Raw genomic sequence first — 23,220 nt, 5'->3', positions numbered from 1 at the left:
CCCACCCAGGGGAGGACCCTGTGCCCAAGGCCTATGTTGTGCTCCCAGGCCTCAGAGGTGCATTTATAACCTAATGTAGAAACCAGGACCTCATGGAGAGAGGAGTCCTGGCCGAGCATGGACCTGGAGGCGCAGGGGTGCAGGACCAGCCGAGGCGGACGGGACACAGTGGGGCAGGAGGCAGGTGCTGTGGAGAGAGAAGCTCCAAAAAGCTGATTCCACACTCGCAGGCTTGCATTCATCAGTGGTTACCTTTTCTTCTTTTTGTCATAAAGCTCTTTACAAGGAAGGACTAATGTTTTTTTTTACTAAAAACTGGACTGTGTCCTCATCATTCCCAGGTACACTACAGAGATGCTCTGTTATTCTTCAGTAAAACCGTATTCATACTGTCCATGGCAGGTTAAGCAATAGTCACACATATCCATGCTTGCTCTCAACACTCAAAGGAAAATGAAGTTTAAGATGTGTTCTCATAGAAGACAAATACCATATGATATCACTTATATGTGGAATCTACAATACGACACACGGGCTTCCCTGGTGGCGCAGTGGCTGGGAGTCCGCCTGCCGATGCAGGGGACACGGGCTCGTGCTCCGGTCCGGGAGGATCCCACATGCCACGGGGCGGCTGGGCCCGTGGGCCGTGGCCGCTGGGCCTGCGCCTCCGGAGCCTGTGCACGACGGGAGGGGCCATGGCAGTGAGGGGCCTGCATGCCACAGGAAAAATAAATAAATAAATAAATAAAAATAAAATACGACACAAATGAACATATCTACAAAACAGAAACAGACTCACAGGCATAGAGAGCAGACTTGTGGTTGCCAAGGGCAGGGGGGAGGGAAGGATGGGGAGTGTGGGATGAGCAGATGCAAACCATCATATACAGAATGGATAAACAGCAAGGTCCTACTGCAGAGCATGGGGAACTATATTCAATATCCTGTGATAAACCATATGGAAAAGGATATGAAAAAGGATGTACATATACATGTGTATGTATGTATAACAATCACTTTGCTGTACAGCAGAAATGAACACAACATTGTAAATCACCTATACTTCAATAAAATTTAAAAAAAGAAAAGTGTGTTCTCGTGGTCAAGCACTGCTCAGAGACACGTTTGGGTCCCAGCCCTGCCCTATCTAACTGCGTGACTTTGGGTCAATCAGTGACCTTCACCAAATTCATCTGCCAAGTGGGCCAAATGCTCCCTGGCCTGAAGGCACAGGACTGGTCCACGTGGCTCTCGAGGCCTTTGCTTTGGTGACACAAACACGTTGAATAAGCTGAGACGTTTCAGATTATTCTTATTCCCACGAAATATCTGTAGCATTTTGCTAAGTTCATAGGCCAAAAAGAATTTTTTTAACAGCAAACAATATCGAAAACCGAGTATTAATATGCTGTTAACATTCTACTGATACTATTTTTATGCATTATCATCACCATCATTTTAATCATTTTAAAAGGTTAGACAATTAAGAGTGTGCTTGGCAGCCAGTCCATGTGCGGGAAGCAGGAGGCCAAATTGCAAAAGCTCCAGATGGCCTTACAAAGACATGAGCCGCCAGGATGGCCAAGGAGAGTTCCTCTTCCCGAAGCTCAGCTCAAGTATTAAATCTCCAAGCGAACTATGTTTTGGAAAGATATAATTACACTTCTGTTCAAAGTCACCTAAAATAATGAAGTGCTGGAGTATACCAACACAGTGGTGGAAAATGAGAGCTACTATTTACTGAGCATTCACTTTCTACAGGTATTACACTCTGTGCTACCCAGGCTTTTACTCCCTTACTTCTCACAGCAGCCCTGTGATGCAAATGTCATTCCCCATGCTTGACCAATGCAGACAGTGGACACAGGAAGAGGGTTAGCAATTTGACAGCTGGTCAGCGCACAGCTAGAATTCAAACCCAGAGCTCCTGTGTCTCTCCAAAGCCTGGTGTTTCCCCTAAAGCACATCACTTTATAATCTACAGTCAGCCCGGGTTTAATTTCTAGCAACATAAATGAGACTTCGCCTCAGAGATTTCCATAAAACTTTTTTTTTTGTTTACTCGGGGAAAAAAAAAGTGCAGTAAAACAAGCCAATGTTGTAAAGACAATATTGTAAAGAGCAGTCCGCTTAAGTGCCTCCCGATAGTAAAATATCAGGGCCGCGTGTGCTGCCAAAGAACAAAGACGTTTTATTTAAAATTACACTGGCGCAGGACCATCAAAGCGTCCTTAACATTTTCATTAAATTGAGATACAGGTATACTTAGGGTAGTAAATCTCTTCTGATACAAAGTACTCATTTGAGAGCCAAGATTCTAAGGCATGATGAGCCTGAAAGAAAATCCAGAAACACTGACACCTTGTTCAGAGCTCTCCATGTGCCGCCCGGCCACACGATCAACCGCAATCTGAACAAGATCTAAGCGGGTGAGGCCTCCAGCTATGCCCTCACCGAGGTCTGCAACAACACGCAGTGAGTGTCTTCAGGAGATGGACAGTCAGGCTAGATCCCAAGAGGAGGGGGTGTGCCCCACCACAGGAGGGCCACAGGGGAAGCACCAGGGCAAGTCAGGAGGTCTGGGGCGGGGAGGGGGGGCAAGGCCTGTGGTTTCTGCAGGAAGAAATGGGTGGGGCAGCGGCGACAGGTGCAGGACTGGCTGGTGTGAATAGTTTCAGCTGCTTCTGGGGCAGAGGGGCCGCCCCTCATTGTTGGGACCTGGTCCTAAGTGATTAGGGCAGGTGGAGAGTGGCCTGGGGTGTGAGAGCCTGATAGAGGAGGTGATGACAGGGCCGTGGGCCCTGCATTGGCTGGTTTGCACTTGTGAAGTGCACTCACAAGTGGACAAAGGTTTACTCTCTCTAGGAACTGGCTACCTGGGGCAGGTAGTCCCTCCAGGGTCATCGAGGCCCCAGATGTCAGAGCATCAGGTTACAGAGGACTGAACCCTCGTGCTGACAAGCTGGACCAGGGGCTGTCTTGGAAGTAGAGCCTTCAGTGAGGCTGCCCCCATCTTTTTCTGTTTCCACGACTTACTGTTTTAATTGAAGTCGAGTTGATTTACAATGTGTTGTTATTTACTGCTGTACGGCAAAGTGATTCAGGTATACATACATACACATTCTTTTTTTAATATTCTTTTCCATTATGGCTTACCATAGGACAGTGAATATAGTTCCCTGTGCTCTACAGTAGGACCTTGTTGTTTATCCATCCTGTATATAAAAGCTGACATCTGCTCATCCCAAACTCCCAGTCCGTCCGTCCCCCAGCCCATATCTTGACTGCAAGCTCCCGGGAGACCTTGAGGGAGACTCCCCCAGCTAAGCCCCTCCCAAGTTTCTCACCCACAGACGCTGAGACACTAAATGCTTATGGTTTTAAGCCACTAAGTGTTGGGCAATTTGTTAGTTGGCGATACTTTAGTAACACAAATGTGTGTCTGTGAGGTGTTAATAAGGCCAGGACTCTGGGTCTGACATCAGGAGAAGCACTCAAGCTGGATGTTGGCAGTGCCATTTACAGTCCTCAGACTCTGATATACAAGTCTCCAGAGAGTGCCAGCACCAATTTCTAGTGATTTCCAGAGACTTCCAGATGGATGTGCTGGGGTTGGAACACTGCACATCTACGCTCTGCTCTGTTCTGAAGATGTCCACCGGGCTCAAAACAGGCGGTGACTGAGGAGGGGGCTGAGTGCCCACAGAGCCCTCCTAACTGGAGGGTCTGAACAAGACACAATCATGCCTCCAAGCCTGCACTGTGACGTGCTTCACCGCAGGGGCATGTTGACACTCAAGGGCCAAAGCCTGTTCTTTTATGAATGAAAATTTCGTAATTCAACAGCTTCTAAAATGCCTGCTCTTCTCAACTCACCTCCACTCCCATTGGTCATAAGGACTGTAATCAACGAACAGTAATGGGTCAGTGACAGCTCATCTGTCACGCCTGCAAAGCCACCCAAGATTTCCACAGCAGCTGGAGTGGGCACGTGGACATCATGTGTCTCAGAGTGGGTTGGATTAATTTTAACTTTTTAAAGTTATTTGAAAATGTTCAAACTTACAGGAAAGTTGCAAACGTAGCACAAAGAAGTCCTCTTTACCGTTCACCCCGATTCACTCACTTGTCTATCATTCTCTGTGATTATCTTCTGAGCCACTGGAGAATAAGTTGCAGAGTTCTTCTCTCCCTGGTTCAGAATCCAGTTGAAGAACAGGCATTACACTTAGCTGTTGTGAAGCTTCAATCTCATTTTATGAGAAAAAGTTACTTTTAAAAGACTAATACAGGGGCTTCCCTGGTGGCGCAGTGGTTGAGAGTCCGCCTGCCGATTCAGGGGACACGGGTTCGTGCCCCGGTCCGGGAAGATCCCACATGCCGCGGAGCGGCTGGGCCCGTGAGCCATGGCCGCTGAGCCTGCGCGTCCGGAGCCTGTGCTCCGCAACAGGAGAGGCCACAACAGTGAGAGGCCCGCGTACCGCAAAAAAAAAAAAAAAAAAAAAAAGACTAATACGGACGCTGGCACACAGGGGAATTTGTGTGCGTGTGTCCTGTCTTGTTTTGCTGTCTGCCTTACCCTCCATCCCTTCCCTGTCTGCCTTGCTCACATAATTGAAACATGGCCACATGTGCCATATTTTGAGCCCAGTGTTTTCCCGTAATGTATTAGGTCCAGAATAAAAAAAACGATACCGTCAGAGCTTGAGAGCCGGTGTCCTCTTTGGTTTGGAGCACAGGTAGGAGAAGCTCTGCTCAGGTGAATAACCCTTCTTCTCGGGCTGCTGGAGAAGAGCATCCTGCTCCCTTCCCATCACGTATGGAGGGTTTACAGGAACACATGTGGACAAGCATGAAGGAAAAAGCCTTCCTCACAGACCTCCACTGGGGCTTTGCATTTCAGGGAGAAGATGTCCTGGAACCTCTTTCAAACCTGGCAACTCCGTGTTCTTGGGACCCCACACAGCTGGTGTCAGGACTGCAGGTGGTTTTGTACCCGCTGTTGGTTCCATCGGGGACGTCCTCCCACCCACTCCCTCCCTGCTGTGGTCAGGCCTCTCCGTGGGGCCCACCCCCAGGCTGTCCCTGTCCCTCCTGCCCTGCAGCACCCCCTCCCTGTCTCCCCACAGCCCCTCCGGGCCTGTCCTGGGCACATGCTGACCTCTGCCTCGGAGTTGACAGGCCTCCATCTCTTTCAGGCTCACGGAGCCTTCCTCACCTCTGCACGTCCCAAAAAATGCAGGCCGTGCTCTCCGCTGTCTGGTTAGCTAATTCAGCCAGGATCCTACTCAATGGAGTCAACACATTCTCAACTAGTAGACAAGTATCCTTCAGAGGATGGGATTCTGTCAGCTGTTCTCCCGGCCTGCTGTTTTAGTCTAAATTAAAGGCAAGACTGTTCTGAGCAACAAACTATTGAATGTTATACTCAGTGTATTTCTACTGTGAGGGAGCTACTGTCCATCAATGTTACAAACAGAAGTTAATGCAAAGGTGGCAGGCTGTTCTCTAAAAATGGCCACAGAAAAATGTCCAGTCCCTCTTCCAGAATCTTCCACACACCCTCCAATCAAGAAGTGCTAGAGTCCAATGAATGAGCTAAGCTTAACTTTTTTTTATTCATGATTTTTTATTGTGGTAAAAGACCCATAAGATTAACCATTTTAGCCATTTTAAAGTGTACAGCTCGGGCTTCCCTGGTGGCACTGTGGTTGAGAGTCCGCCTGCCGATGCAGGGGACACGGGTTCGTGCCCCGGTCCGGGAAGATCCTGCATTGCCGTGGAGCGGCTGGGCCCGTGAGCCATGGCCGCTGAGCCTGCGCATCCGGAGCCTGTGCTCCGCAACGGGAGAGGCCACAGCAGTGAGAGGCCCGTGTACCGCAAAAAAAAAAAAAGTGTACAGCTCAGTAGCTTTAAGTACATTTACGTTGTTGTGCAACCTTCCCTCCATCCAGCTCTGAAACTCTGTCCCCATTAAACACTAACTCCCCAGCCCCTCCCCCAGCCCTGGGAACCTACTTCTTGTCTGTATGAAGTTGATCATGCTAGGTTCTCATATAAATGGAATCATATAGTATGTGTCCTTTTGTATCTGGCTTATTTCCCTGAGCATAAAGTCCTCAAGGTTCATCCCAGCTGTAGCAGGTGTCAGAATGTCCTTCCTTTTTAGGGCTGAATCAATTCTCTTGTATGGATGGACCTCATTCAGTTTGTCTATTCATCTGTTGGGGACACTTGGGTTGTTTCCTTGTTCTGGATGCTGTGAACAATGCTCTGATCGTTGGTGTACAAGCCTGTTTGAGTCCCTATTTTCAATTCCTTGGGGCACACAGCTAGGAGCTGACTAAAACTAAACTGTGAAGGAAAACTTCTCTGTTATGGCAAAATCATAGCAACACAAAGAAAACATGAAATCTAGTACGCGTGAGAAAACAAAGGCTGATTTGGTTGCTTTTCCACCCAAGACAGTTTTTCAGAGAATAATTGCATGCGGCTCAGGGACTTCCCTGGTGGTGCAGTGGTTAAGAATCCGCCTGCCAATTCAGGGGATATGGGTTCGAGCCCTGGTCCGGGAAGATTCCCACATGCCGCAGAGCAACTAAGCCCATGCACCACAACTACTGAGCCTGCACTCTAGGGCCTGCAAGCCACAGCTACTGAGCCCGCGTGCCACAACTACTGAAGCCCGCACACCTAGAGCCTGTGCTCCGCAACAAGAGAAGCCACTGCAACGAGAAGCCCGTGCACCGCAAAGAAGAGTAGCCCCGCTTGCCGCAACTAAAGCCCGCACGGAACAATGAAGACCCAATGCAGTCAAAAAAAAGAAAAGAAGAAATGACTGGCTCAGTGGAGAAAAGCAATGCAAGGCCTCGGATGCACAGATGTTTTCCTCTTGAAACTGAAGCCTGTGACTGATTCCCAGTCTATTTAACAGCATGAGTCCTGGGACAGTGTAATAAGAAAAACATATAGAATTGATGTGCAATAGAGATTTAAACTTGAAATTTTCAAATGACAAGCTAATCATATCCTGGAATCTGGGCTTTACCGTCACTTCTACACAAAAAACAGAGTATAATAATAATTGAATGCAGAGCCATGACTATCCCACTAGAAAGCAAGCTGTGGCTCATCTTTCAAATTAAATTTGGTAAGTAGGTTTATGATTGTATTTTTCCTGAGGAAATGTGATTACTTTAAAATATTTTATGTTTTTTTTTGAGGAGCACAGACTGACATACAGATATTAAATAGATCAATATTAAATAGAACAAAGATTCATAGCCATGGATCTTGTCCAACCCCCTCATTTTACAGATTGGAAAATCTGAACTCAGAGAAGTCAAGAAAATTACCCAAATGGGTCCAAATCCCAATTCTCATTCTTTACATTAATATCATGATGCCTTTGTTTATTATCCTAAAATTATCTCAATCATGTTTCAAAGCGAGCCTTTTTCCTTGCATTTCAGGACTGGGAGGACATTTAGCAAAGCACACCAAGAACTGGCTAAGCAGGCTGCCTGCCCAGGGCCCCGGCACCGTACTGCCCTGGCCAGAGGTCTGCTTCTCTTCAGACAATGCCAGTAAGTCCTCTCTGTCAAGGGCATCTGTCCTGTACCCCGATTTCCTAGACCCCTAGTCTTAGCCGCTGATCTGGAAATAAGTGGCAATGAATTACTGTTTTATCTGCCCAGGTGACATCATGGAAATTTTTAATGCTTCTTATTGGAGAAAGTTTTAATAAACATATGCAAAAGTAGAAAGACAAATAGCATAAATCCTTATGTACCAGTTATTCAGTTTCAACAATTATCACCTCGTCAGTGATCCTGCTTCCACTGCAGGCCATCTGCTTTCCCCTTCCCCACATCCTCCTCCCAGGCCATTATTTTGAAGCTAACCCCAAACACTGTATCGTTTCATCCATAAACATTTCAGGATGCATCACTGAAAGGCAAGGACTGATTTTTTTTGCCTAAACCATGGCCACAGTCCTATTATCACACCCAAAGAAATGAAGAATATTTACTTAATTCTCAGGGATGAAATGTACAGAGTGGGGAATATAGTCAATAACTATGTAACATTTTTGTATGGTGACACATCATAACTAGACTTATCATGGGGATCATTTTGAAATGTATGGAAATACTGAATCACTATGTTGTATACCAGGAACTAACATAGTGTCGTAGATCAATTATACTTCGAAAATAAACAAACAAAGTCATAGAAAATGAGATCAGATTTGTGGTTACAAAGATGGGGGTGGGGGAGGGGAAATTGGATGAAGGCTGTCCAAAGGTACAGACTTCCAGTTACAAAATAAACAAGTACCAGGGATGTAATGCACAACATGATAAATATAATTAACACTGCTGTATTTAAAAAAAAAAAAGGCAAAGGAACTGAATACTCATTTCTCCAAAGAAGACATACAAATGGCCTACAGCAAGTTCTCTGGTGGTCCAGTGGTAAAGAATCTGCCTTGGGCTTCCCTGGTGGCGCACTGGTTGAGAGTCCGCCTGCCGATGCAGGGGACACGGGTTCGTGCCCCTATCCCGGAGGATCCCACATGCCGCGGAGCGGCTGGGCCCGCGAGCCATGGCCGCGGAGCCTGTGTGTCCGGAGCCTGTGCTCCGCAACGGGAGAGGCCACAGCAGTGAGAGGCCCGCGTACAGAAAAAAAAAAAAAAAAAAAAAAAGAATCTGCCTTCCAATGCAGGGGATGCGGGTTCAATCCCTGGTCAGGGAACTAAGATCCCACGTGCTGCAGGGCAACTAAGCCCAACTACTGAGCCCATGTGCCTCAACTATAGAGCCTGTGTGTCTCAAACGTGCTCTGGAGCCCGCGCGCCACAGCTAAAGAGAAGCCTGCATGCCGCAAGTAAGATCCCACATGCCACAACTAAGATCCAACGTAGCCAAAATAAATTTTTTTAAAAAATGGCCTACAGATGTATGAAAAGGTGCTCAACATCACTTAATCACCAGGGAAATTCAAATCAAAACCACAATGAGATATTATCTCATACCTGTTAGACCCGCTATTATCAAAACAAACCAAAAAAAAGATAAGTGCTGGTGAGGATGTAGAGAAAAGGGAACCCTTGTGCACTGTTGGTAGGAATGTAAATTGGTGCGGCTGCTATGGAAAGCAGTATGGAGGTGCCTCAAAAAGTTAAAGATAGAACCACCAAATGATCCAGCAATTCCACTTCTAGGAATTTACCCAAAGGAAATGAAATCAGGATCTCCAAGAGCTATCTGCACTCCCAAGTTCATTGAGGGCATTATTCACATTCATTTTTCAATGAATGAATAGATAAAAAATATATAGCTGTATATATCATATGTATGTATTTATATACATATGTATATATGATGGGATGTTTTTCAGCCTTTAAAAATAAGGAAATACTGTCATTTGTGACATCATGGATGAACGTGTTACAGGAAGGGGGACCCCTTCCAGGGCCCGAGAGTGGGCTCTTGTCTCACACTTGGAAATGAACTGTCCGAGGAGACACATGTGCTGACAAAGCAGGAGACTTTGCTGGGAAAGCAGCGGTAAGGGAACCCAGGGGGACGGCTCTGCCATGTGGCTCGCAGTCTTGGGTTTTATGGTGATGGGATTACTTTCTAGGGTGTCTCTGGCCAATCACTCTGACTCAGGGTCCTTCCTGGTGGCGTGCACATCTCTCAGCCAAGATGGGTCCCGGCGAGGAGGATTCTGGGAGGTTGGTAGGACATATGGGCTGCAGTCTCCTCTCTCCTTTTGACGTTTCCCGAATTCTTCCCGTTGGTCGTGGCTTGTTAGTTCCGCATTGCTTACTAGAACCTCCTGTTGAAAGATAACTCATGCAAGTGGTCACTGTGGTGCCTGACCAGGGTGGGTGGTTTCAGTCAGTGTTTCCCCTAACAAACCTGGGGGACTTTATGCATTAAATATGTACAGCTTTTTGTATTTCTTTTAAATTAGGTCTCTACCCTCCCCCCACCCCCCAAATGCCAATCTCAGGGGTGGCCACTTTCAGTTCTTTTAGTTTTCGATTCTGGTTCTGTGTAAGGAGCATATGCAGCGAGCTCCCGATTCAGTCTTCAACACGCTGACATCGTGACGACATGACATTACAGATGAGGATTTCAGCTCTCCAATACCCTTTGTCCTCCTCCATCTTCCCCAGACAGATACAGCACAACTTTATATTACATCTATGCTTAGTGTTTTCATCATTATGATAAATATTTGTCTCTGCTGACCCAAAGTTCCACACTAGCGCTGTCCCATAGAACTTCCTGCGTTGATGGAAATGTTCTATATCCGAGCTAATACTAGACATAGGTGGCGATCAGCTTTTGTGACTGATGCAGATGAGGAACTGAATTTTGTTTCATTCTAATTAATTAAAATTTAAATAGTCACTCTCGTCTCACAGCTATCGTTTGGACAGTGCAGTAAATCTATACTACGATTATATATATTTCCTTTCTTAGGTCACTTTTTTCCTAGAGTTAATAACTGTCTACAGTTTTATACATTCCTTTTTCTTTGAAATGTGTCCTCACCTCCAACAGCCTATAAAATATGTCCCATTGTTCCCAAGGAGCTATTGATATAGCCACGCCCACAAGCCACACCTCTCCGGGGGTTTCACAGCCATTTCTCCGGAAAGATTGTGATCTCCTCTGGCCTGGCTCACCCCTCATTGGGTGGGAAGCATCTGCCAATGGCTTGCTAAGGAAGAATACAAGAGAAATAGCTTTTGTGAGGTGGTCAATGTCTGTGAATGTCTTTTTTGACACTCACGCGTGACTAATATAATAGTTTGGTTGGATGTGGGACACTGATTCCATGACGGTTTGACGATTTGAGGAGCCTCTGACCTCAAGAGCCTCTGACCTCAATCCCTTGCGCACAACTCTGTGGTTTGTGTTATTTTTTTAAGATTTCTTTTTTTTTTTGATGTGGACCATTTTTAAAGTCTTTATTGAATTTGTTACAATATTGCTTCTGTTTTATGTTCAGGTTTTTTGGCCCCGAGGCATGTGGGATCTTAGCTCCCCGACCAAGGATCAAACCCACACCCCCTGCATTGGAAGGCGAAGTCTTAACCACTGGACTGCCAGGGAAGTCCCAACTTTATGGGTTTTTTCTCTCTGGAATCGTTTAGGACCTTCACCCCTAATATTCAGAAATTCACACCAGGTGGGGGCACTGAAAGGGCCCCTTTCAGTCTCAAAACTTATCTGAATCTTTCAGTTCTGCAAAACTTCCTTAATTATTTCTTTGATTATTCACTCCTTGCCTTCGTATTTCTGAGACAGAGTCTGAGACTGGGCTCCCAGGTGCCCCTCTGGTCTTACTAGCCTCTCTCTGAGCACCTCTCTGTGTCTGCAGACTCTCTGGGCGAACTCTTTCAACTTTTCTCTTATCTGCTTGTTCATTATTCTCTTTCTTGTTCTCTGACTTTTATTTATAGTTTTCCTGTGCTTTTTTTTTCTTTTAATGGATTTTTTAAAATATATATATTTATTTATTTATCTTGGCTGCACCAGGTCTTAGTTGCGGCATGTGGGATCTTCATTGCAGCACGTTTAGTTGCAGCAGGCAGACTTCTTAGTTACGGCATATGGACTCTTAGTTGCAGCAGACGGACTCCTAGTTGCGGCATACATGCAGGATCTAGTTCTCTGGCCAGGGATCGAACCCGGGCCCCCTGCATTGGGAGCATGGAGTCTTTCTTACCAACTGGACTGCAAGGGAAATCCCTTTCCTGTACCTTAAAGCTGTAGTACTTTATCTCGTTAGTATGAAGAGCTTGTCATTTCTTTGGTAATTTTCTTCCACTCCTTCCATTGTCTCTGTTTCTTCTTGAGATCCTTTTAGCATTTCAGTTGTTTTTCCCTCTTTCTATCATGTTAGAAGCATCCCATAATGTTCTTGGCTGTCCATTCAACTGAATAAGCCACTAAAAAAACTTGTGGCAGTTCAGTGAGTGAAGGGAAGATGGTTTATCAAAGGTGGGCTCGTCCCTAGAAAACTGCTTCCATTTTGGTGGCATTTGTGTTCTTTAATCAGAAACCCCCAGAGGTCAAGATCTACACATCTTTTTCTGTATAGTTCAGGATCTCCAGAGTAGGACGCTCTGGGCTCCCGCCCCAAGGGTACAATGCCGGATGCCCCTTTCTGGAGCAGCAGGGAGCGGGGAAGGCTGGTAGGTTGGTCCTAACTGCCTGGGTCCTAACTGGCTGGTCCTAACTGTACCTTACTTCTTCCTCCCATGCACCTGGTTGCCAATCTGGAGTCTCCCTGGTTCAATTTCTCCAAATAATAAAACTCTGAGCCGCTGGATGAATTGGAGTAGTTGCCTAACTCTGGGGGCTGGGAACTGGCAGCTGACCAGTCCTTATACAGACCCAGAGTCTCTGGGGCAACTCCTTGCCCTCTCTCCCCTTTTATTCCCTTCTCTCCTCCCTCCTACCCTGGGGTTGGCCAACGGCGAGGTCGATGGCATTCTGAGCGGAAGAGCTTATTGGCCCTGAATCCTTTTAGACTCTACTGCTAGGGAGGAAGGGATCCTTTCAAAGTAAGAAGTGGACAGAGTGAAACCAGAGCCCACTGCTTTCAAGAGATCCTCAGAATGAAGTGAGAGAGTGGCATGGACATATACACACTACCAAGTGTAAAATAGAGAGCTAGTGGGAAGCAGCCGCATAGCACAGGGAGATCAGCTCGGTGCTTTGTGACCACCTAGAGGGGTGGAATAGGGAGGGTGGGAGGGAGGGAGGTGCAAGAGGGAAGAGATATGGGGATATATGTATATGTATAACTGATTCACTTTGTTATAAAGCAGAAACTAACACACCATTGTAAAGCAATTAGACTCCAATAAAGATGTTAAAAAAAAAAAGAGAGAGATCCTCAGAAATCCTGATTAGCGGGTGTGTGGTGGAGGGATGAAGAGCTGGCCAACAAATGTAGACAAGTGGGTGGCATCAACCGAAAAACTTCTTCAGAGCCAAGGAAACTGTCAACACAATGAAAAGTCAACCTACGGCATGGGAGAAAGTATGTGCAGACCACATAGCTGATGAGGGGTTACTCTCCAAAATATACAGGGAGCCCATACAACTCAACAGCAACAAGTAAATAACCAGATTAAAAAACAGACACAGGACCTGAGTAGACATTTTTCTAAAGAAGACATAGAAATAGCCAACAGGTACAGGTCAACATCACTAATCATCAGGGAAATGCAAATCAAAACCACAATGAGGGGCTTCCCTGGTGGCAAAGTAGTTAAGAATCTGCCTGCCAACACAGGGGACACAGGTTTGAGCCCTGGTCCAGGAAGATCTCACATGCCGTGGGACAACTAAGCCTGCGTGCCACAACTACTGAAGCCCGTGCGCCTAGAGCCCATGCTCCACAACAAGAGAAGCCACCGCAGTGAGAAGCCTGTGCACTGCAACGAAGAGTAGCCCCCGCTCGTTGCAACTAGAGAAAGCCCGTGTGCAGCAATGAAGACCCAACGCGGCCAAAAATAAATAAATAAATAAATAAATAAATAAATAAATAAAAACCACAACAAGATTATCACCTCACACCTCTCAGAATGGCTATTACCAAAAAAGCAAAAGATTATGAATGTTTTCAAGGATGTGAAGAAAAGGGAACCCTTGTACACTGTTGGTAGAAATGTAAATTGGTGTAGCCGCTATGGAAAACAGTATGGAGGTTCCTCAAAAAATTAAGAATGGAACTGCCTTATGATCCAGCAATCCCACTTCTGGGTATTTATCCAAAGGATTTAAAATCAGAATTTCAAAGAGAGATCTGTACCTTCATGTTCACTGCAGCATCATTCACAATAGCCAAGACATGGGAACAACTTAAAAGTCCTTCTGTGGATGAACCGATAAAGAAGATGTGGTGCATATACACAATAGAACATTATCTAGCCTCATAAAGGAAGGAAATCCTGTTATTAGCAACAACATGGACAGAGCTGGAGGACATTATGCTAAAAAAAAATCTAGCCACAGAAGGACGAATACTGCACGATCTCACTTAGATGTGCAATCTAAAATAGTCAAACTCAGAGAAGCAGAGAGCGGCACGGTGGTTGCCAGGGACTGGGGACGAGGGGGAGATAGAGAGATGTTTGTCGGGTCCACAGTTTCAGTTATGCAGGAAGGATAAGTTCTGGAGACCCAATGCACAGCGATGTGCCTCTAGTTAACAATACGCTGCTGTATACTTGAAATTCTCTAAGAGGATAGATCTTAAATGCTGACACGCTATAGTCACACGAAATGGTAACCACGTGCGCTGATGGGTATGTCGATCTTTTCACAACGTATACATATGTCAAAACATCTGTGAGGCTCTCGTTCTGGATCTCCAGCTCAGCCTGCTGCTTCCATCTGGGGAAATACTTGCAGGCTCCCTGAAATTCAATCAACCCGTGTCTATTGCTAGCCTGCCACAGCTAAGGCGCTAAGATAACCACTGGGCGACAGGAGTACAAATACGTAAACGATAAGAAGATGTGCATGTTTTACATAGCTAATACATTTCTAAAGATTTCAAAAGAATAAATGATTTCGAAGGAAGAGGAAAACATCCAAATCCCTGTTGCTGACAAGGCCTGCGTCTTCCTGAGCTAAAGTCACTGACCCTAAAAAGAAATTCACTTTCAGAAATTATTTTTAAAAGCCGTGAGCTTTTCCAGGAGTCTCAAGGCATAAATCACGTCTTTCACAAAAGCCCATAAAATATACTCAGCCTGTGTGATGAAATGAAACCAAGACAAACCTAATGTTTACAGTTACTAGTTCTGTGCCCGGGCCGAGACACAAAGCTACTGCCGGGGTTCTCTGCTTCTGGACAAGCAATTCATAAACCAAAATAACAACCTTTTGCAGCTTTTTGCTCTAGAAATTGCCATCCCTGACACATTTTGACACATCCCTGCTCTCTGGGACGCGGAATGCGTCTGCTGCTAAAGCAAGTTTCACCTCGTTTCTTTTTTACATGCTGCTAGGAATTTGTTCAGACCTACCCTAGAGCAATTTGAAGAGTATTTTGTCACTGAAGCAGCACATATTGGAGATTTTTTCATATTATCTTGATATGGAGCAGCACAGCCTCATATGGGCGCCTCTCTCTCATCCAGAACGAGCCACACATTACAGCCAATAAATCAGGTGCATGGTGACAGTCGCCCTGTACAATAGCCATACATCTGTTGTACCTGACAGGGCTCTAAGCCTGAGTTTGTGAAACCCTGGAACCTTCCCAAGGAAATCGGAGTCTTAAAACACAAGGTGGAAAACATTCTCAAGATGAAAATACATTTTTAACTCTCTTTGACTTCAAAGCAAGTATGAACACCAGATTATGTGGTGGAGTGAGGATGAATACATTGTAAGGGTGTTTTGAAATGAAAAGAAAAAGTACAGAATGTCAAAATCCAGAAGCAGAGAATGTCCCACCCACGTTGCCAAAACGGCTCAATTATTTTGAATACCTGTTCGGTTATTAATGCATTAGGCAATCTCAGACTGGCTTGTCTGTTGCTTCACACAGTCTTAGGGTAATAAATGAATAAACCACAGAAGCCAGTTGGGGCCTCCTGAGAACGTCGGTGCTGTGTCGAGAGGCTGAACAAACCCAAGCAAGAGGGTCACGTGCCGCAGGAAGCAGGAGGGCCACGTGCCGCAGGGCCCAGCTGGGGTCTCTGTTCCCTGAGCATCAAGGTCATCACATCCCAGGGATTCTGGGCAGATCTTCTTTTTTTTTTTGATAAAAGAAAAACAATCATTCATTTACTCAATATATGTTTTTGTGTGCCCAGTATATAGCTGAGAGTGTTCCAAAACTGGAAATACAGCAAAGAGAAAAACAGTTAAAAATCACTGCGATCTTGAGCTTATACTGTGGTAAAGAGAATAGAGAGGATAAACAAGACATATAATGAAAATGCACAGCATGTTAAACACTCAAAAGTGCTAAAAATCAAGGGGAGGTGGAGGGTCAGAGACTATCGGAGAAAGCCTCAGAGGATGGGACCTTTTGAGTAACAGTCTGAAAGAAGTGAGGAACCATGCAGTTAGAGGGGTATAAGAGGAAGAATTGCAAACTCTGTATGTCTGTCAATTTCTAGGAAAAGCACAGAGGCCAGGCAGCTGTAGCAGAAGGAGCAAGGGGGGAGAGTGATAGGAGGTGCAGTCTGATGCAATGCAGGTAGGATGTCCAGATCATACAGAGCCCTGAAGGCCCATAGAAAAACATGGGCTTTGACCTTGAGTGAAACTGGACATGTTTGAGCAGAGGAGTGGCAGGATCTGACTTATGGTTTAACAGAACCACTCTAGCTATAGCGTGGAGACTAGCCTGAAAAGAGACAAAGAAGAGATGGGAGGAGACCACTGAGGAGGCTTCTATGGTAATCCACTAAAGGGATGAAAATGGCAGCAGGGTGGAAGCAGGAGGGACGGTAAGAAGTGCTATGGCCCAGGATGTCTAGATGGTGTGGATGTGAAAGAAAGACTTTCAAGGACAATTCCAGGTTTTTGGCTTGAGTGACAGGAAGGAAGTACAAATTACTGTGATGGGAAACACTTTGAAAGAATCAGGTTTGGGGAAATATGAGTTCAAATTTGGACCTGAAGTTTAGACTGCCTATTATTAGATTTTTTAATTAATTTATTGGAGCAAAATGAATCATCTATACATATATATATATCCCCTCTTTTTTGGATTTCCTTCCCATTTAGGTCACCACAGGGTATTAAGTAGAGTTCCCTATGCTATACAGCATGTTCTCATTAGTTATCTATTTTATACATAGTATCAATACTGCATATGTGCCAATCCTAATCTCCCAATTCCTCCCAGCCCCCCTTTCCCCCTCCGTATCCATACATTTGTTCTCTATGGCTGTGTCTCTATTTCTGCTTTGCAAATAAAATCACCTATACCATTTTTCTAGATTCCACATATATGTGTTAATATGCGATATTTGTTTTTCTGTTTCTGACTTACTTCACCCTGTATGCCAGTACATCCATGTCCATTCACGTCTCTGCAAATGACACAATTTTGTTCCTTTTTACGGCTGAGTAATATTCCATTGTATATATGTACCACATCTTTATCCATTCCTCTGCTGATGGACACTTAGTTTGGTTCCACGTCTGGCTATTGTAAATAGAGCTGCAATGAACATTGTGGTGCATGTGTTTCTTTGAATTATGGTTTTCTCAGGGTATATGCCCAGTAGTGGGATTGCTGGGTCATATGGTAGGTTTTTTTTTTAACATCTTTATTGCAGTATAATTGCTTTACAATGGTGTGTTAGTTTCTGCTTTATAACAAAGTGAATCAGTTATACATATACATATGTCCCCATATCTCTTCCCTCTTGAGTCTCCCTCCCTACCACCCTCCATATCCCAGCCCTCTAGGTGGTCACAAAGTACCGAGCTGATCTCCCTGTGCTATGTGGCTGCTTCCCACGAGCCACCTATTTTACATTTGGTAGTGTATATATGTCCATGCCACTCTCTCACTTCGTCCCAGCTTACCCTTCCCCCTCCCCATGTCCTCAAGTCCATTCTCTACGTCTGCATCTTTATTCCTGTCCTGCTCCTAGGTTCTTCAGAACCATTTTCTTTCTAGATTCTATATATATGTGTTAGCATATGGTATTTATTTTTCTCTTTCTGACTTACCTCACTCTGTATGACAGACTCTAGGTCCATCCACCTCACTACAAATAACTCAGTTTCGTTTCTTTTTGTGGCTGAGTAATATTCCATTGTATATATGTGCCACATCTTCTTTATCCATTCATCTGTCAGTGGACACTTAGGTTGCTTCCATGTCCTGGCTATTGTAAATAGTGCTGCAATGAACACTGTGGTACGTGACTCTTTTTGAATTATGGTTTTCTCAGGGTATATGCCCAGGAGTGGGATCGCTGGGTCGTATGGTAGTTCTATTTTTAGTTTTTTAAGGAACTTCCATATTGTTCTCCAGAGTGGCTGTATCAATTTACATTCCCACCAACAGTGCAAGAGGGTTCCCTTTTCTCCACACCCTCTCCAGCATTTATTGTTTGTACATTTTTTGATGATGGCCATTCTGACTGGTGTGAGGTGATACCTCATTGTAGTTGTGATTTGCATTTCTCTAATGATTAGTGGTGTTGGGCATCTTTTCATGTGTTTGTTGGCAATCTGTAGGTCTTCTGTGGAGAAATGTCTATTTAGGTCTTTTGTCCATTTTTGGATTGGGTTGTTTGTTTTTTTGATATTGAGCTGCATGAGCTGCTTATAAATTTTGGAGATTAATCCTTTGTCAGCTGCTTCATTTGCAAATATTTTCTCCCATTCTGAGGGTTGTCTTTTCGTCTTGTTTATGGTTTCCTTCACTGTGGTCAGATCTTCTTGACTCTATTAAACTTCACTCTTATGGAGCAAGGAAGGCTTGCATTTCCAGTTGTAGGAGGTCACCATTTGAGTGTGTGTTAGTTGCCTGTGGCGGCTGCAGCAGAAGACCACAAATTCAGTTGCTTTGAACAGCAGTGTGTTCTGATTCCTTCTGAGACTTAGCGAAGCCTCTGTCTTCTCCTCTTTTCTGGCTTCTAGAGGCAGTTGCTCTTTCTGGCCATCCCATCACTCCCACCTTTGCTTACCCATCACGTCTTCTGCTCTGGCTGACCCTCCTGCCTCCCTCTGACAAGGACCAGCCCAGATAATCCAGGACAATCCCCCACGTCAATATTCTTAATGTGATAACATCTGCAAAAGTTCCCTATGCCGGGCTTCCCTGGTGGCGCAGTGGTTGAGAGTCCGCCTGCCGATGCAGGGGACATGGGTTCGTGCCCAGGTCCAGGAAGATCCCACGTGCCGCGGAGCGGCTGGGCCCATGAGCCATGGCCGCTGAGCCTGTGCGTCCAGAGCCTGTGCTCTGCAGTGGGAGAGGCCACAGCAGTGAGAGGCCCGTGTACCGCCAAAAACAAAAAACAAAAAAACAAAGTTCCCTTTGCCCAGCAAGGTGATGTGCTCACAGGTTCCGGGGATTAAAACATGGACATCTTCGGGGGTCATGACTCCACCAGCCACAAGTGTTATTTCTTATTTAAAATATTTGGAAGACGGTCATGTTGTCGAAGGAGAAGTTTTTTGAGAGGATCCAGGGGGCAGAATTCAGTATCACCAGAACAGAGGAGCTACCTGGTGACGCCTGAGCACAGGTGAGGGCAGCCTCTCACCCCCGCGGGGAGCCACGGAGGGCCCCAGCCACAGCTCCCTGCGGGTGCAGCCCAGCAGTGTGTGCCCGCAGAGCTGGAAGGGTCTCTGAGACCAGAAACAGTGCCACTTGGTTCACTGAGCAGAGCGTTTTTTGAGCACCTACTGTGTGCTACACTGAGGGACAGCCTGTCCTGAAGCAGCTCACTGTCTCATTCAAGGACACACAAGGCATCAAGAATGGCCAGCCTGAGAGGTGAGGTGGGGAAGGACGGCACTGGGGACAGGGGGGCAAGGACAAGGGGAGACTGGCTCTCGCCCCCCGCCCTGCTCATCACGGCCCTGGAGCACCATCCACCCCTCTGCCGTCTGTCTGTCCACGGTTGCTCTGAGCTCCAGGCCCGGCTGGCCACTCGCCTGCCCCACAGGCGTTGGAACTCAACACATGTGCCTTCCAGCTTCCTGTCCGGGACTCCCTCGTGAATTGTCCCCGCAGCCCTCCGCTCTCCTTGTCTGTCTTCCTGTTCCCTGACTGGCTGCCGTGGCCCACCCGTCCCGTCGGTGTCACCGCCTGCCTCCACTCACCGCCCTCGGCCGCACCCTGCCCCAGCCCCGCGGCCTCTCACAGGCTCTTCTCACCTTTCCAGGCAAACCGCCAATGCGTGCCCACATGCAGCAGCCCTCGGGGTCCGTCCCTCTGCCCTGTGCTCCTCCTCTGACAGACGTGCCTTGACCAGTGGGAAGCCCATCTCCCCTCCTCTCCCAACAGCCTCCCCTGGGCCCAGGTCAAAACTGATGAGTCAAAAAGCCTGCCACCTGGAACAGTCAGAAAAGATGCCAAGCGCCATTAAAAAACTTCTATCCTACAACAGCTTTTCGCCAAGCTGGCACGAGGAGACCAGCCTCTGCCCTCGCAGGCCTCCAGATGGCTGGACGGTGTTGAGTGCCCACCACCTGTGCATCTGCTTCCAGTCAATACCGGTCCAGGCCATGGAGCCGTGTTTCATGATCAGTTCCTAAGCTGTCTGGAACACAGTGATCTGACGACCCTTTATCAGTGTGATTTGGGGCACCCCATGTGGAATAAATCAAGACCCTTAATTAACAGGGACGGGCATGACTGCCAAGGCAGTGAATCAGTTTGTGCACTACCTGCAGGATCACAAAGCACAGTAGTTACAATTAATGGCTTTAATTTTAAATGCAAGGGCCTCTGTATCAGAGTGCTAAAGAAGTCCATTTCGGCATTCTTATGACGCTTTCACTGTAATTGATGTACCTGGGAAAGTTGTCAGCAGTGCCCGTTTCCACACAGGTGTTGGGCCCCCCTTAACACGCCCCATCCTCGCCGGTGATGTCAGGTAACACAGTTTTGATGAAATCCGAATTTATTAGGGTTATTAAAAGTCGTTCATTATTTGGCACCATCTAGATTTCATTTGCTTCATCCTTAATGAAAATTGACAGCTTTATATTTTTAGGTGTAAAAAGCGGGATTTCGTTTTAAGTGCTTCCTGTCCTATTCCTATGGCTGTGGCCTCCCCTATCTTTCCCTCATTCCTAGCCCCGACCTTTGCTCCCCGCTTCCCCCTCGCTCCCCAGTATTGATTTGTAGCCCTTTCCCTCTCAAACAAATGGGTCATTTGTCTTCCCCTGAGCTCCTGTTCACGGGCCCTTGGAAACTCCCCCTCCGAACCCAAGGACAATGGTGTCAGCCCAGAAGGGGGCTCCGAGGGCGGGAATCCAATGACCCAGCCAGGGGAGAAGCAGAGCTGAGAATTAAAAGCCCTCGTGCTGAAAAGGAGCGTCCCTTCCATCTAACAGTCCCCCTCCTGCTCGTGTGACAGATCTGGGTGTTAAACAGCTTAGTTGGTGTCCATGGAAGGAACTGCAGCCGTCCGTGGGGTCACGTCTTGCACTGCAGGCCGGGCGCACCATCTGTCCCCCGCTCTTGGAGCGGGTCTGGCAAACGAGGGTGTAAATATTGTCAGGGGAGCCCTGATTGCGAGAGCCATCACCCGGACAAGTGACTCACGCGGGGACACCCAAGGGTGCAGGCCGTGGCTCTGTGCTAATGTCTCCTGGTTTTTTTCCAAAACCAGCAGGGCTGATCTGGTGGAGGATCTTGAAATCCATGCTGTGACCTCTGTCACAGGCAGACGCTGCCTCTCACAAGCTGAGGGCGCCCCTGGGTCATTCAGGAGGTCACATAGTGTGGAGACTCCCTACTGTGATTAGACGTCGATTCAGGGAGGAGGGAGCTGAACAAGAAAAACATAAACCTCAGCAGAGTTCTGTCTGTACACGTTCACTTTCTTATCCTGGAACTGGAAAGCCACCTGCTAAAAGTGCAGATTTACTCAACACAATTTACTGTTTATTATTTCCTCTGTAGGTAGGTATGAAGGTAGATAGAGTCGAGAGAGACAGCCAAAGAATACTTTCAAAGAAAACAAAATTTCCCCAATTGTCTACGTAGAAAAAGGAGAAATGAATTCAAGGAATTATTGCATCCTTCAGACAGAAGGTGCCATGACTAAGGAAAGAGAGTTTGCATCTGAATCCTCACGGGCCTCTGCTGTGCGGACGGTCCAGGGCCCATGGGGGCAGCTCGCTCGCCCCTCCCTCTGTCCCCATCAACACAAATCCACCCGGAGGCCTATGATGCCCTTAGTTAGAGGGACAGGCCTGGAATCCAGGCAGTAGTCTCTCCGAGGTCTTAGTTAAGATACAAAACTCCTCGGGGATGGGGTCACCTCAGATTAAACAGGACACTGAGACTTCTCAACCTCGGCGCTAGTGATGCTTTGGAGCAATAATCATTCTCCGCTGTGGGGGGTCGCCCTGTACGCTGCTGGCTGCTGGGCAGCATCCCTGGTCTGGGGGCGGACGGGGTGTAGGCGTGACTGCAGGGCAACTGGGACTGAGGTACCCGCGGACAGCGGCGCAGGGAGTCCACACCCCTCTCCTTCCTTCCACCACTTTCCCGAGCATGAGCTCCGGGAAGCTGGGCTAGCGGGGAAGGGAGTGCAGGACCGGTCAGGCTGGCCCAGCCGCGCACCACACACTCGGCCATCGCCTCCCTCCCCTCTCCAGCGGCTTCTGTGACTCAACCCTTCTGTGTGCTCACGCTCCTCGGCCAGCATGCCTGGGGTTTTATATTTTCTATTTGGTTAGGAAACTGCCACTTAGGAGACCCGTTCACTCGGAGGATGGCAGGGCTATGGCAGACGGGGTGCAGCTGCGTCCCCCGCTCTCTCGGCCGGGCTGCTGGCTTCCCTCCCAGGCTTTGGGTCAGAAGGGGATGCAACAGGGCTGGCCTCACAGGCTCCAGAAGGAGACCTGGCAGCAGAGTGACTGCAACCTGGTCTTTCGCGTCTGTGACGCGGCTGTTCCCCAGGCCCGTGGGCAGGTGGGCACCAAGGCCCGGGCCCTGCTTGCCTCCTGCAGCCCGACTCACACGCCCGGACTCAGGCTCCTCTCAACCCTCCCTTTATAGGGTTTGAAGCTGGAGAAGCAACAGTAACTTCCCCCAAAGGCCCGCGCGGTGCCAGGTACCAAACCGGGGACCCACAGAGAACCAGCTCAGAGGACGCAGACAGGAGAGCTGACCCCCGGCCGTGGACGTCCTCGTTCTGGAGCATCCAGATCTGCTCTGGCCAGGCCCTACCTACCCGTATCGCCAGGTGTTCTCCCGGTGAGATGAAAACACAGTTGCATCCACTGACACCTCAGCAAAGGTATCTTAGACAGCACGCGGCAAAGTAAAGACCAGGCTCCTGAGAAGGAGCAGGAATTGAAATGTTTCTTTTTTCTGTCTAATCAGAGTAATGATGATGAGCCTCCCAGACACCAAGGGCAGACTCAAACTGAAAATGTTCCAGAATGTTCTGGGACATTCTTCAGGCTTACATCATACTGGACCACGAAAGAGCACCTCTGGGAAGGGGAAAGC

This window comes from Mesoplodon bidens (genome assembly GCF_964165515.1).
Source record: "Mesoplodon bidens genome assembly, chromosome: 9".
NCBI classification, from domain to species: domain Eukaryota; kingdom Metazoa; phylum Chordata; class Mammalia; order Artiodactyla; family Ziphiidae; genus Mesoplodon; species Mesoplodon bidens.
The sequence above is the reverse complement of the archived record's forward strand: the minus strand, read 5'-3'. Positions refer to the sequence as shown.